Source organism: Vigna radiata, chromosome 1 (assembly GCF_000741045.1).
Source record: "Vigna radiata var. radiata cultivar VC1973A chromosome 1, Vradiata_ver6, whole genome shotgun sequence".
NCBI classification, from domain to species: domain Eukaryota; kingdom Viridiplantae; phylum Streptophyta; class Magnoliopsida; order Fabales; family Fabaceae; genus Vigna; species Vigna radiata.
In genome coordinates, this window is record NC_028351.1 from 35,932,970 (window position 1) to 35,945,859 (window position 12,890).

Here is a 12,890-nt window from a genome sequence, read left to right on the forward strand (position 1 = left end):
GGATGTTGTTGAAAGGATTTTGAGATATTTGAAGTCCGCTCCTGGAAAAGGAATTTTGTTCTCAAAATCATGGAAACTTAAAAGTAGAAGGGTACACTGATGCAGATTGGGCAAGTTCAAAAGATGATAGAAGATCTACCTCTGGATACTTTACTTTTGCAGGAGGGAATCTTGTAACTTGGAGGAGTAAAAAGCAATCTGTAGTAGCAAGATCTAGTGTTGAAGCAGAATTTAGAGCCATGACACTAGGTGTATGTGAACTTTTGTGGATTAAAAACGTGCTATCAGATTTGGGCTTTAAACAAAATGAAGCTATGAGTTTTTACTGTGATAATACTTCAGCTATAGCAATTGCTTTACAATCCTATGCAACATGATAGGACAAAGCATGTGGAGATTGATAGACATTTCATCAAAGAGAAGCTTGAAGTTGAAATAATTTCATTTCCTTTTGTAAGATCAGAATTGTAGTTGGCTAATGTTCTCACCAAAGGAGTATCAAGAAGATTGTTTAATGAGTCTCTATTCAAGTTGGGAATGTGTGATATCCATGCACCAACTTGAGCGGGGGTGTTAAGATATGCTAAATATTCTATTAAGGGATATTAGACAATCAAATATTGTGTTAGTTATAATTTATGCATTATTATAATTTATGCAATTGTCATTTTTATAAATGAGGAATTATAGGACACTTGTGCGTGTGTATATATGTTGTATTCTTTGAAATAATACATCAAAATTATTCTTTAAATCTTCTATTAATAAGAAAGGAAAACATGGCATATTTTAAGATAAACTAATACCAAATACAAAAATGTCAAATTCTCCGGTGTTGATTTATGTGGACGAACTTCATAAACCTTCACAAAAACACAACCCACATAAAAAAAATCATATTATTTAATTAAGTCATCTAATGTAATGTTTAACAGGCAAGTGTGTAATCCTCTAGTCTATCAAGGGTTTTCATTCACGGCGGGAGTAGAATACTTGGATTTTGAAACATATCCTCTTGTGGCACACCCTACACAATCATAGCAAACATTTAATGGATACTGTGATTATGTTAAAAAAATTGACGTAAGAATGCAAACAAGGGGAGAAGAAAACACAGAACAAAAGTAACTCACGAGTATAAATGCTTTAATGTTGGCTTCTTCAAGAAGTGCAAGATCACAAGTGGAGGAGACCTCGTGCAAGGTTATCCAACTTTTGATAGCTAGATGGGTGAGATTCGGAGTAGAAAGCATAATCTCGTACATCACTTCGCAATACCTTTTCATGGTCAAACGAGAAAGGTTGGGATTTGATATGCTGAGGATTTTGGCAGGGTTGCTCAAAGAACACCCCCGAAGGACCAAACTGTTCAACAAGAAACAGGATGAAAAGGGTTCAGCGCACTCATCACTGTCCCTTGAGGTGAAGAAGACATTAGTGAGACTCAAGGTTTTGAGCGCAGGTAGTTCTAGAGATGGTGGAAGTTCAAAGATAATACCCTTTGAAACAGCGAGAGTGAGAGATGTGAGAGAGGGTGAAGAAAAGATGATAGCTAGGTATGGAATAATAAACAGATTTTGTAGATAGGTGATAGAGATAAATTCTCAAATGAGGGACATAATGCAGAAGAGGAATGAAAAGGTTGAGAAGCTCTCGTGCTGCGACGCATGCATCGAAATCAAGACGATGCAAACGAATGGAAGTATCTCTATGGGAGAGAACGTGGTGGACAAACTGGTTGTAGTTGACTTGGTTTTTGAAATCGCCGCGTCTGAAAGAGAGGGTGGTGAGAGATTTCCAAAGGTTGTTCCATAGTTTCGATAAGAGAGAGGTTCGAACTGCGGCAGCTGTGTCCAGAAAATGGATGATATGAACAAGAACATCGTCGGGCAACGCAGTTATCAAGTCTGTTTCATCTTCTCTCTCTTTCTCACTTTGCTGTTTCTTCAACTCTACCATGGTTTCTTGAAAGGAAAAAAAGTGTTAGATTCATGAAATAGCTAACATTTATAACCTTCCTATACGAACGCTAGATTCAAGGAATCTGACGGCGATTTATCTTTTCATAATAGATAACTGAGAATATTAAGGTAGTTGAAAAGAAGAAGAAGAAAAAGACACTTTCAGATATTAATTTTTTCAAATATTTGATATTGTTCTTCTTTACCTTTAATATGTTTATTTTTAAACGTGTTTTCTGAATATTTTCAGTTAGTATATTTTTATTAAAAATATTTTAATTGATATATCAATTCATTTTAAACACATAATTTTTTATAATTTTGAGTTGTTTATCTCGTTACTTTTAAAACTTTTATTTGTTTTATTTGTAGATTAATTATTTAAATTTATATTATCATATCTTTCATATTTTTAATTATATTTTATATCTTAAACTATTGTCAGTTAAGTTTAAAATTAATTACGTTAAATATATTTGAAACATTTTGCGTTGGTTAAAAAAGTAGTTAGCATTGTAATATTAAAATAAAAAATAATAATAGTAACAGAAAAGATAAAACAAATATATTATTACCATTAATTTTTTGAAGTATAATATTTAATAAATAAAGTAAATATTGAAAATCAGATTATCTTTAAGATAAAAGTACAATAAATAAATATAAAATTACTTTTTATGTTAGACATTAAGAACTTAATTTATATATAAAACTTTTTTATTATCATGGTAATATGATAATTTAGAAAATTATATTTTAGAAATGATAGTATTTTAAAACAATAAGACTTTATTATTTTAATGATAAAATATTTAAGTATAATTAGAAATATAAAAAGAATTCATTAATTAAAAAAATACTCTATTGTTTTAGAAACTCTTTTCTAAAAGTTCTTTTCCTTCTCTCTAAGTTTTTTTACGATTTGTTCATCATTTTCTTTGTCAAAGTAGATTGTTCCTTGCGGTTAGTTTGTCAAGATCAATAGATTAGTTTCTTTGTTTGAGGTAAGTTATTTTTTTCGCACTATTCTCATCTTCATCACTTCATTTGAGTTGTGGCGTTTTCTTGCTTGTATGTGATCCTTGTGGTTTTTTTTCTTAATTTCTACTAATCAATGTCTTTATTGACATTGTCAGATGGTTCTAAATATTATCTCTAAGCTTAGAAAAGGGTACTATGTAAGTTTGGAGATTTTTTTGTTGTTTGGGATCTTGTGAGATACTTAGTCAAATAAGGAAAACTAGTTTTGATATTTTTCTAGTTTGATGATTTGCATGTTTCTACTATTTTAAATGTTGGGAATGAATTTGGATATTGATATGAGTCCCTTTTGGAGCGTGTGTTTGGTCTTGTATGAATTGATTGATAATTTATGCTTAGTGTTTGAGATTGTTTAAGTGTGTGAATGGGGTAATTGAAATCTAAATAATTGAGCAATTTAGTATCTTATGAAAAATTGTTTTGACCCAAAATAATAAAAGAAAAATACCAAATTTATTAGTTGGACAAGTCCAATTTTGCTCAATCACTGAACAAAAATGTTTATTTCTAATATAGCGTGAGCAATAGTAGACTAATGTGCTAGTCTCGTTGTGCAGGTTAGGGAGCATTTTAGCTATAGGTTGGTGAGAGCTACATTATACCATTAAGCATCATATTTTGTGAATGCTTTCGTCTTGATCGGCAACAAGGCTATACTGAGCACCACTGTTACGAGAAGAATGACGCTGAGCATCATTGAGTGCCACTTTTTGCGAGATGTTTGGAGTGAAGTGCCACCACTAAGCAGTTTTTATGTTGGTCATATTTTTTCCTTTGGCTTTTTGACATAGATTTGTGATTGACCTTATTTTTATTTATGATTTTGATTGTTATTTAATTGAGATGAAATTATTGTGTAAGCATGTATGATGTGGTGTTTAAGAAATTTAAGAAGAAATTCTTTTTTGTGATAACTTTAGTTTATACATTAGTATATGAGATTCAATAAGGGGGTATTTTGATACTCTAATAGTTATTCACACTCAAATAGAGTAGAATTAGGTTCTTAGTCAATGGGTTTGTTTAGTTTTAAGAACAAAAGGGATTAACCTTATGTGTGATAGAGTAATAACCTCTTTGGCTATGGCTCTACAAAGCATAGAGACCACCACTAATGCACTCTTCTAGTGAATTTAGATGTTAAGGACATGTATCTAAATAATTGAGTTTAAAGTCATTTGTTTTATGTGCATATACATTTTTTGTATGATTAATCATGATTAATTTTAAATATAGATAACATTTTTTAAAAAAACGTTATCTATTAAGCCGTTATCTATTGTTAATTATGAGGAGAGAGGTGGGATGCTTATCTCACGGAGAGTGTTGATGTTGTAGAATAGTATTTTTAATTTATTTTAGTTATTTTGTACAAGAGTTTAATATATATATATATATATATATATATATATATATATATATATATATATATATTATTTTAGATAATTGTATTAATAGCATGTTATCTTTTCAACTTTACGTTAAAATTTATAGTAATCTATTTAATAATTTTATATTTTTAAATAAGATTTTACATGTAATAGTTTTATTATTATACAAATTTACAGGCGTTATAACATGGAAAAGACATTCATCCTTAGGGATAGACTATTATTCTGCCATTTCTTTTTGTACTTTCTATACATTTTACTTCCATTTTCATAAATTGTATTTAAAACATAATTTTTTGTATTTATATTGTTTATTTTAGAATATAAACTAAAAATACATTTTAGATTATAGAATACAAAATATAACTTTAATACTTCAAATTGTATATTATAAAATATAAAACAAATGTATTTTATATTATATGTTTAAGAATATAAAATGGAAAATACAGTTTAAATTATATATTTTGAAGCTGTTATATTATTTTCACAACATTGACAAACTTATACTACGCATAGTGATGATACATACAGAAAAATCAATATATAGTATAGGGTTTAATGCGAGCTCCTTGTTTTATGGTGTATTGTTTCAAATTAGTCTCTCACGTATTTTTTTTTTGTCTTAACTAAATTTTAATAGTAAAAAATTTATATAAATATAATATATATATATATATATATATGTGTGTGTGTGTTCAAAAATCTATATGTAAAAACATACAAATTATATATGAACAAAAATCTATATGTAAAATGATGTTAGATAATGTTATATATATGGATTTTTCTGTATTCAAAAGATTCTATAAATAAATTGGTTTAAATCTCTTTTTAGTCCCTAAGTTATGAGCGGATGTTCAGTTTAGTCTCCGCTCTTAAAAATGTAAACCTTTGATTCCTAAGTTATAAAAAATGTATCAAATGAGTCCTTTTTTGATGTTCATGGTCAAAGTACAAAGAACAATCTAAAGTGCTGTTATTATTAAGAAACAAATCAGAGCAATCTAAAGATGTAGCAGTTGTTAAGAAACAACCAAAACAGTATTTCAAGTCAAAAAATGACTCATTTGATATATTTTTTATAACTTAGGGACCAAAGATTTACATTTTTAAAAACGAAGACTAAACTGAACATCCGCTTATAACTTAGGAATCAAAAAGAGGTTTAAACCAAATATATTATATAGTATTGCCTGCAAAAACTAAGATCAAATACTTCAAAAGTAAATGATACAATGTTAGAATAGACACTTGGTAAACCAGATGCACATGTACAACAACAGATTCTACACAAATCTGTCATATTGTCCTTTTCTAAGGAAAAAGTTTTTTTAACGACTTTTTCTTTGACAACTTTTTGACAATGCATACGTGACAGTTTGTGATTGGTCCGTTTCAAATATTTTTTTAAAATAAATTCAAATGGACCAATAAAATGGTGACACATATCCTGTTGTAAAAAAGTTGTTAAAAAAGAGTTGTTAAAATATCATTGTCCTTTTCCTAATTGCATTTTTCTCAAAAACAGAGAGGATAAAATGTCAAACTTGTTATAGTTCATTGGATAAAGAGGACAAGGAAGAGAGAACCAACATCATGAACAAATCACACAAATAGACACATAAAGAAAGTTGCAGAAAAATAAAATCAACACTCCTTAGAGTAACTATATGATGTTACTTTGTCCTGGTTTAATCTATAATAGGCCTTCAACACAAATGTTAGATACACAAAAATATGTCACACACAATTGATGATTAATGGAATTACTATCTCTCTCTATATATCTTTGATGGTATCTCCTTTATTTGCACCTGTTTTTCGGTTCGTAAAATCAATATTATGGTTCTAATTCAAAAAGACTACCTATAACTTGAAATGGCTACTCATATATTTCAATTCAAAACTAAAAAACATGTTGATTCATTTTAAACCTTTACGAATTTATTGACTCAATCAATTTCTTATTCAAAAGTTTTGTTTCCAAATTGTATGTTTTAAAACACATCTTATTTATTTGTAAATGCTTTAAAATGTACTAATTTCCTAAAATATTTTCTAGATAAAATTTTATTCACTTCGAGATAAGCTTTCAAATTTAATTATGGTTAGCACATCATTCAATATAAAATTAAATAATAATGATCCGCTAATAGATATTTTTTTAAAATTATATTTAAGGTTTAACTAAATTTTAGTTACCTTTTAAATTTGGATATGCTGGAGTGAATTATTTTTTAATTTATATGTAAATAATATAATATTTTCATTTATATATTTTTTATCTTTATATAAATATTTTCTTTTCATTATTTTAGGAACTCTAATACCTTACAGTATACGCGTGCTAAACCATATGTCATAATGAGAATTCAAGCTAATTTTTATCTTAAGTATTCAAATGAACTATATTTGAGTTCCTTAAAATGAACTATAAATTCACATGTGTCTTCTTATAAATTTTACATGTATCTAAGACACATGCAATTTGTGACTGAGGGTCTAATTTTGTAAAATAGGAATATGTGCAAGAAGATATGTGGAATAACTAGAAAATACTCCTGTTACTGTGATTTCCCTTAATCCTAATCATACATCTATTATAATTTCAAACAAAATCTGGTTTTTAACTTATCAAGATAACTCTATAATACGTTGTCGTTGAAGTTATCAAATTAATACTATTTTTTAAGATAACTTTAGTATTGCTAAGTAATATTTAAGAAAGTAGATAGGGTTAAAGTAACCTTGAGTTGTCTCCCAATGAATAAAGAATTATTTTTTAATATTTAATGAATGTTATACAATACTAAAGAATAAAAGTGAGAAACTATGCTAATGAAGTTAATATTTGGAGAATGTTTGAAGAACAAATAGAAAACTTAGAAACAATTATGATGAAGTAGTGCAGATATAATAACAAGGAGTTTCCCATTGTTCTCAAGATAAGCATATTTCAAATGAGATGGTAAGGGTTTCAACTCCAAAATGGGTGGTTGTACCACATATGACAACATTTTACTGCCTAAGGTAATCTTAGCCACCTCAACATCACACTCGGACGTCATAGCGGTATCATCTATTGACATCACGTCCTCGACATCACCTGCTTTATAGTTTTCTTTGTCGTCCAAAATTAGGCACGACATATTTGAAAAAAGAAAATCCAAAGATGGAGAAAAAGTTGAAAAAACGTCTAAGAAACTAAAAGAAAAATTGCTTACAACATCAATTAATAAGTCAATAAAAAACAAAGAATGATCTTTGATCGGGTGCTTCCTAACTTCCAACACATTGAAGTGCACTTTCTCGTCTCCTATCTCCATTGTGAATTATCTGCATGCACATCTATCTTAGTTCATGTTGTCATCATGAAGGGTCTTCCCAAGATAATAGTTTTTGGACTGATTCCTTCATCATCCTTCATATCCAAGATATATAAATCTGCAGGAAAAATTAACTTGTCTACTCAGACAAGCATGTCCTCAAACACACCTGCAGGGTTAACTATGCTACAGTTGGTTAATTAAATGACCACACCAGTAGTCTTAAGAGGTCCCAGAGATAGAGAAGTAAATAGTGATAAAGGCATTACATTTATGGAAGCTCCTAAATCTAGCATGGCATTGTCAAACTTTGAATTTCTAATAATACAAGGAACAAAAAAAATACCTGGATCCTTGCACTTTCGTGGTATTTCAATATGCTTCTTAATCAAGCTTGACACATTTCTTCCCAAATTCACAACCTCATTATCCCTAATGCGTCTTTTATTTGTGCAAAGTTCTTTCAAAAACTTAGCGTATTGTTTAACAGTATCTAGAAAGGGAATGTTGATCTCCACTTTTTTGAAATTATTTAAAATCACTTGGTCTAATTCCTCCATTTTTTTGTTTCTCGGTTTCAACTGATTTGGATATGGAGGAGGTGGAGAATAAGATGAAGAGGAACTTTTAGAAGAAGAGTTAGAGGATACTAACCTGGATTTATCAGTGGTAGTCTCAGTTGATAGTTCACTTAGTCCTCCATTGTCATCAATATGTGTGTCTTCTTTCTCCTTATCTTCATCCTCTTGGGCTCCCTCAGAGCCTTGTACTTGCTTGCATGTTCTTAAAGTAATAACTCTTACATTTCGTGAGTTGATCACTATTTGTGCAAGCAGTTTATTTGATTCCTTAGCCTCTAACTTATCCACCCTCTAAGTCAACTCTGCAATTGATTTCTTGATTTCTGAATTTTGCTCAAGTATTGTCTTCATGAAATCTTGTAGTGACATTTCAGGTTGAGATTGCTTCCTTTGTTGAGGTGGAACATAAGGTTGCATGATCTGCTGATACCTATTGGAGGATGAGTCATGATAATTCTAGTATGGTTTATTTCCTCCAAAAATGTTTGCAGCAAAGGCTTGAGATGGGTTTTCCACAGTAGCTTCCCTCAAGCTAGGACATTCATCAGTGTAGTGATCAGTTGAAATGCAAATTTCACATTTCTTAGAAATTTGTGGAATTGAGGTTTTAAACAAGCTTGCAATCTTGTCGAGTTTGCTTTCTAGCTTATTCAATCTTTCATCTATCCTCTTTCCATCAACTGAATTTCATGTACTCCTTTCAACAAAGTCACTGAATTTTCACTTATTCCATACTGTTGATTATATAATGTCTTTCGTTCTATTAAATCTATACCATCTTCTCGTGACTTGTCTAAGAAAGATCCTCCGCTTTCAACATCTGCCTATGACCTATCAGAAGGACTTAAGCCTTCATAAAAGCTTAGAATGAAATCTTCCATTTGAAGTTGAGGATAGGAAGCACAACGTTTCTTGAATCTTTCCCAATACTCACTAAGATTCTCTCTATCTTTCTGTCTTATGTCTTGGATCTCTCTACGGATGGCAGATAATCTAGATGCAGGAAAATACTTTTCAAGAAAGAGTTTTTCTATAGTTTCCCAATTTGTAATCTATGTAGAGATATAATATCACCAATCCTGAGCTCCTCCTTAAAGAGTAAAAGGAAAAATTGTCATTTTAAGGCTTTCTACTATGATCTTGGGAGATCTAAAATTTTCACACAACATGTGGAATTGTCTCAAGTGTCTGTGTGGATTCTCCCTTGATAACTCATTGAACTTTGGTAAGGCATTTAACAGGTCGAATCTTAACTCTCACTCCTCATTAGGGTATTCAATGTTACTTCTGATAATTGTATTGTGGGAGGTGGCTAATTGTCTGATAGTTCTTTGTGTCATTCTGTCTAGGTTAGGATCACATGAAAGATTAGATGGTATATTAGTGACTAAAGATAATGAAGGTGATATTGCTTTAAATGTAGGAAGTGTTCCCTTAGTAGAACACCTAAATTGCAAACTTCTTCCCACCTTATGCAAATTCCTTTTAACTTCCGGGTTAATTTGATAAAATTCTCCCAGGTTAGCTTGGGTCATGCACTACGCAGTTTGCTTGAAGTTTTTTCTATGTTCTTAACTTCTCTTTTTTTGTGTTCTTGCTTTAAAGAAAGATTTCAAATAAGAGATAAGAGAGACTTTGTTTAGGTCCACTCCCAGAAAAGAGAGGTGCGTCACAATGGACAACTCAAGTACCAAGTTTTTCCCAACCAGAGTATATTCAAACTACCCTCAAGTATTTCTAAAGAGAAATTCTTAATTAAAACAAGAACAAAGATTTTGCTAACAATAAGAATAGCTAAAGACTACAAAATAACTCAAACTAAATTAAATGTATATGTGTGAGGAAAAAAATAAAAACAAATGAAAATAAAAATAAAAATAAAAATATTCAAAATACTAACCGTATTCCTCGGCAACAACGCCAAATTTGATACGTTGTCGTTGAAGCTATCAAATGAATACTACTTTTTAAGACAGCTTCAGTATTGCCAAGTAGTATTCAAGAAAGTTGATAGAGTTAAAGTAACTCTGAGTCGTCTCCCAATGAATATAGAATTTCTTTTCAATATTTTACTCTTATGAATGTTATGCAATGCTCAAGAATAAAAGTGAGAAACTATGCAAATGAAGTTAATATTTAGAGAATGTTTGAAGAACAAATAGGAAACTTTGAAACAATTATGATAAAGTAGGCTAATATTGTTCAAGTTTCAAATTAATTAAAATACATTCTCAATTAATTTAAGGGCGATCATGCGGTTAACCAACGTAAAATCTCAATCAAATGCAAGACCTTTTTAGATTATTCACAATGAATTCAACTAAAGTACATTCTCAATCAAATCCTATTGTGTTTAATCATGTCTATTCTTAAATTTCCTAACCGAATTAAAAGCTAATTAATCAAAAGTAAATTCTCAATTAATTATAGTTGAAATTATTACCACCAATCAAAGTACATTCTCAATTGATAGCAAAAACCCGTTTAATCATATGAAAGTTCCTAAATTCAATCAAAGTAGATTCTCAATTAAACCTAGAAACTCTTGAACTCATGATTAATATGCATCTAGATTCAAACACCTTATGATGCAAAAGTCATTGCTTTTAATATGATTGAGAGATGAAAGACATAGAAGAAAAATAACTCAAATCAATAATCAAAAGAAACAAATTCATCAATTTAACTTAACCTCAGAATCCATAATGAAATTACAGTAGAATAGTCCTAGGAGCTTAGTTCTCCATGAATGGAGTGAAACACATGATAAAATAAAAGTGAGAGGAGTAGTGGATGATGGCCTCTAATGGAGGAGTCTGAGAGAATGAATGAGTTTTGATTTTTGCCTCCCCTGGGTCTCTTTATATAGGGTTTGAATGGACTTGAACTCTGAATATTCTATTGATAAAATCTTTTATCTTATATCTTTCAAATATTCATCAGATTTAATTAGTTCTTAAGAATATTTGATAGATATTTAAATTAATTATCAATTGAATTGTCCTTGAAATTCCTTTTATGTGCTTCTTAATTTTCAAAAATTGCACAAAAACTCGTACTTGACCAGCTTTGACTAGAGGAGACTTGTTGACCGGCTTTGACTGAGACATTACGTGACCATTGAGGGTCTACCACGTGTCAGCCCCTTCCCCACCCCAAAATTAGGATTTTGCAGATTGGGGGAATGAGAGCTTTCGCCTACTTCTGCGAAACAGGTTTTGCCCCTTTCGGTGGCGAGAACGCCAGAGAGCCTAGGTCTCCACGGTGCTATGCGACGAGGTCTTGATGATGGAACTCTTGATTTCTGATGCACGGTGATTGAATTTGGTTCTGGGTTTTGATATTGTAGGTCTACATTGGCTCTATGTGTGGAGTAATCTCGCGATGGAAGAAGATTTGAACATGTGGCAGAATCTGGTATGGTCTGATTTAGGAGGGATGTGGGAGAAAAGGCTCAATGTCTGCACTTCCTTGTTGGGCCTGTTTCAGAAATAGGAGTGTATGTAGGGAATTTTAAGAGTTGCAAGGGTAAAGACTGTTGTTTGGCCCATTTGTATATTATTTTTCGGTTTAATACCTATTTTGGTCCCTCTTTTGGGAGGGTTTGTTCAAAGTGGTCCTCCCTTTTTTAAAAAGTTCACTTAAGTTCTAGCTTTTGCAACAACTATGCAAATAGGTCCTTTTTGGTAACGGCGTTAAAAAACTAACGACAGAGTTTCTTGCGTGGCCAAAATTAAATGACATGTCCAATTAATCCAGTTAGGTGGAAAACTCAGCCAATAAGAGACTGCCACGTGGCAATCCCCTTTCCACTCAAGAAAAACCTAGAGGGTGAAGACTAGAGTTCACCAGAATGTTGTTCTTCAATTTGTTTATCGTATTTGAATCCAGTGTCAGTGTCAATTGAGAAGAAAAATCAAACTTTTGGTGAGCGTTTTCGGAGTTATGGGGATTGGTTTTATCTGATTCTTTCTTCTCCGCTATAAAATCCATAATCGTACGTTGTTTCCCAAACCCTAATCCCCTTTTTGATTCATTGCAATTGCTTACAGTGAAAAATGTGGGCTCATAGCATATGATGATGATGACGCCAAACTTGAACTTGGAACCTGAAGAAGATTTCAAAATCTGCAGCCAAGTTGGATCAAATGTATTGCTGCAAGAAAAACCACAAGATTTTTTGGACAACACCATAAGATTTTTGGGCAACACCTCACCGGTTCCGATAGGGAACTTGGTCTCCATTCTTGAAGGGTTGTTGAACAGCAAGTCAATGCAAAAATAAAGCCAGAAGCTTTGAACCCAAGTCTTTATAAATTCTTTATTGCAGACACTTTTCATACTGGATATATATTCTTTTCTATGCGATTGCAAGCTACACTCTATTGCTTTTTCTGGTGTCTTAAATCCCTGTTACTCTTCTTCCATCACCAACCACATATCAAAATCTACACACACCTCCGCCATAATGGAAGAGAGCATATTTACCTTTGTTTTATGGCATGGAGGATAAAGTCCAATCCCTCCAGTACGAACTTCATGGGGGCTTATGCACTATGAACGTGATTTCACCAAGAATTTGTGTTG